This window comes from Bactrocera dorsalis, chromosome 3 (assembly GCF_023373825.1).
Source record: "Bactrocera dorsalis isolate Fly_Bdor chromosome 3, ASM2337382v1, whole genome shotgun sequence".
In the NCBI taxonomy this organism is placed as follows: Eukaryota; Metazoa; Arthropoda; class Insecta; order Diptera; family Tephritidae; genus Bactrocera; species Bactrocera dorsalis.
Window position 1 is genome coordinate 59,263,757 of NC_064305.1, and position 4,254 is coordinate 59,268,010.

Consider the following 4,254-nt stretch of genomic DNA (forward strand, 5'->3'; position numbering starts at 1 on the left):
TAACGGCGGCTTTACACTCTTTACCGTAGCCAGTATGGTAGGCAGCACTGACCTTTCTGTGGTTGTGCTATGCACCTTGGCACCTCTTTATATAAATTTGTTGTTGTTTGGAAAGTAGCGACTACGCAATAAGGTGGTTAGACAATTCCATTTTCCGTGGATTGTTCCAAATCATAGATATTTTAAAACTGTTGACGTAATCGTAATATACATAGAACAATAATTATTGGTTTGAAAAATTGTTTAACGACAATAAGTTCAAATTTAAATGCATTTCTATAAAAATTTCAAAAGAGCTTAACCCCTAGGAAATTGTAAGGCATGAGTATAGGTACCTTTATACAAATTCCATCTGAATGGAATGAGCTTGGGCAGCGGAGACAGCTTCGTGCAAACGGACGCTGTATCTATGGACTTCGCGCGATCTCAGCAATCAGCGCTTGTGGCGTTGTGCAAGTCTATTGTTTCAGAAGCCAAGCTCTTAGCAAAATTCACATCGTCGGAATAATATTTATATAATTATTAATAATAACTAGACCCTGTCTCATTGGCCATCATTTGGTAAGGTTAAAGTTTTTAGAGCACGCAACTTTCTAAGGTTGCCGGTAGGAAAATGAGGTTTAATCTTCTAGGCACTTCCTCCACCACTGTCCAGTTTTCGTCAGAAGACATCTCGGTTGCCATATTTTTTACAAACCCAGCTATTGGCTTGAATTCGTATTAGCCGCTTCGATAAATTTATGGCAGGCTCCAAGCATTTTGTCGATATGTGACGGTTGTTTCGGTCCATACCTAGGAATTCTGGTTATCACAAGGGATAAACTCGGATTATTCACTCGGATACCTAACCTAACCTAATCGGGATAAATATAGAGCTATGTATATTATAAATATCAGGATGACGGGACCTTTGGGGTGGTATTAGTAATATGGCAAATGGTTGAAACCGGACTAATACTCCCTAAATGTTATATTATAAAATGCTTTAACTAAGCACTAAATCAAGATTTAAAACTGTAGTTGGAAGCAAAATATAGAAAAAGGAAGACATATTCATGGGTAAAATTCAAAACACATCATCCTGATTTCCTTATATTACACAATGAAAATATTTGAAATCGGAACACAATCCTCTTACTTTCTATATAATACAATTTTAAATGGAATCCGGTTTATTCCACATAAGACATTTTTGAATACTGGAGATTCGATTATAAGTTTCCAAGCCCTTAGACACAGAATATGTCCATCTTAGTGCTTATAGCTGAGTTTTTTACCAAAAATGTATGTGACCCCGCCCTTAATTGGTTGAGTGTAAATATGTATCTTCTAAGCCGCTTAAGCTTTGTACACTAAACTTTCTTGGTAGAAGCCATATTAGCACCTTTTGAATGGTTAAAATCTGATGGCGGCTGTATTGAAAACCACCAAAAGGGCAATAAGTCACTGAGCGAATTCTTCCTAAGCATTCAATTTCACAACTATGCTATCAAGGAAGAAAATTATAGAAGCAGATGTAAAATCGTACCATGCTTCCGTCCTTTGGGTGAAATCTTATAATTCAGAAACTACCAGAAATCGAATGATAACCACGCCCACTCCCAATATAACAATCCTTTTTTCTATCTATTTCTTTACCTTAGAGTATACAAATCAAAGATCAACGAATTTATGAGAATAAAATTTTACAAAAATAGTGGCTTCAAGGCCATTCATCTTACATCCTAAAAATTTTTGAAATTAGACTATAACCCAGATACCAAATATATCGACCCCAGTGCATATGACTGATCTTTTACCTAGCATATCGGGCTATCTGTGTGATCTACTACTGAAATTCCGGAGGATGATTTTTGGTAAAAGATAGAAGATGGTATGTGATCCCTGTTTTGGTCGAGAAGAATATTTAAACTTACTATATGAGGGCTGCTATATATTTTTGGCCTAGGCAACACTAAGTGTTGCCAGGTCTAATCTGACATTTCCATTGGAAAGTTTGACATTTTTTAGCATAACATCACTCAGAACGTTTTGTCATTTAATTGTGAATTGTTTTATTTACAGAGAATTAAAAAATTCATCTCGGCCAAAAAATGGAATTAACTCGTGAACATTTTCGTGCGATCATTTTTCACAACTTTCGACGTGGATTATCACGACAAGAGTGCATCGATGAACAAAAAACTTTGTATGGCTATGAAGCACCATCCTATAGCACTGTGAAAAACTGTTACAACGAACTCAATCGTGGCCGACGCTCGCTCAAAGACGAATTCCGTGAAGGTCGTCCAAAAACAGCCGTTGTGCCAGAAAACATCGATACGTACGTGAACTGATAATGCAAGACCGTCATGTTACATACCTTTAGATAGAGGCATGCCTACGCATTTCTCCCACCAACATACATTCGATATTGTATGAACACCTGGCCGTAAAAAAGGTTTGTTCTCGTTGGATCCCGCACAATTTGACAACCGCTCAAAAAAAGGCTCATGTGGATTGGTGTAAAGAAATGCTGAAAAAATACGATCGCGGTGCTTAAAAAGATGTTTATAAGATCGGCACAGGTGACGAATCATGGATCTATGCGTATGAGCCCGAAATAAAACAGCAATCGACCGTGTGGGTCTTTCAAGACGAGCCAAATCCAACGAAAGTTGTTCGTGGATGAAGCCCTTCGAAGCAAATGGTCGCCTGTTTCTTCGGCAAAACTGGTCATGTGGCGACTGTTCTGCTTGAGCAATGTAGGACGATCAATTCTGAGTGGTACACCACCATTTGTTTGCCTGAAGTCTTCGGAAAAATTCGAATAACGAAGAAGAGAAGACGAATCATTGTGCACCATGACAATGCGAGCTCTCACACGTCGGCTCAAACCAGCGCCCTTTTGACCGGCCAAAACGTCGAATTGATGGGTCATCCGCCGTACAGACCTGACTTGGCACCCAATGACTTCTTTTTATTCCCACACATCAAGAAAATAATGCGTGGTCAACGATTTTCGTCGCCAGAAGATGCTGTTGAAGCATTCAAAAACCATGTTTTGGAGGTGTCTCAATCGGAGTGGAAAAAGTGCTTCGAAAATTGGTTTGAGCGCATGCAAAAGTGTATAAATCTTGATGGAGAATATTTTGAAAAACAATAAAATCATTTTCGTTGATAAATATTCCTATTTTCATTATAAGGCCAGAAATATATATAGCAGCTCTCTTATCCAACACGAAAAGCGCTCGTATGTCAAAACGTGCTGAGTATATCATCAAAAATGTCAGACTTTACGATAAAAAAGTCAGTTTCTAGATTGCAAACCTAGTATCGTCAAATTCTGAAATACAAGGCATCAACCTATGAATTTAATACACTCAATTCATGATTTTGCCTGCGCTCAAGTTTTCCTTGGCCTAAGTTCATATCAATCCCTAAGCGAAAGCTCTGCAATATAGATTTATCTGTTTCTTTACGAGTATTGGCAATAAAAATTGCTTCCCAAACCTTTATTAATATATCATAGTATATAGTATAAATATAAAACACTTCAAATCTGCATATATGCACACTCTTTATGAAAGCTGCAGCACTTCACGGCTTATGCTTAAAGCCTGGAAAGCACTCTCCCGCTGCTCTGCTTGACACGTCTTTTTTTGGACCACATCTAAATACATACATGTGTGTATTGCACACCCCTCAGGTGCACGCGTTGCATGACTCCACTAGCCATTTGACTTCGCTTTGTCCTTTTGTCACATAATTCCACCGTTCCGGTGCTGAACGGTTCGCCTGTTTCAGGTCTTGCCCTGACCGGCTCCGTCAAATCGTCACCTACGACACCATTGTCGTCGTCGGTATTGCCGTTCGCCACACCGAGGAGTGTAACCCCAGAACGGCTTATTTCCTTCCTTCCGCGCTGTTGGCTAAAGTGTCCTCTTGTCCGTCGCAGCGCATTTTCGTATTTTGCTACTTTCCATCGCCGCCCTCCAGGCGAACACGTTTACACAGCCCAGTTGTTGTTTTGTGCGCTTTCGTTATTTTTTCTGCTTTGCTGCAACAAAAACATACTTTTGCATGCTTACGACAAACAACATAACGGGAACGTGCATACATATAACGGTACCTTTCCACGGAAAAATATATTACGTGCAATGTGTGTGTGTGCAAGCCGGTGCTTGTACATCGGACTTGTTACAGGTTCTGCTTTCACTTTTTATGCGCTCTTTGTTGTTTTTGCTGTTGCCGGTGTTGGGGTGTTGTAAAAAG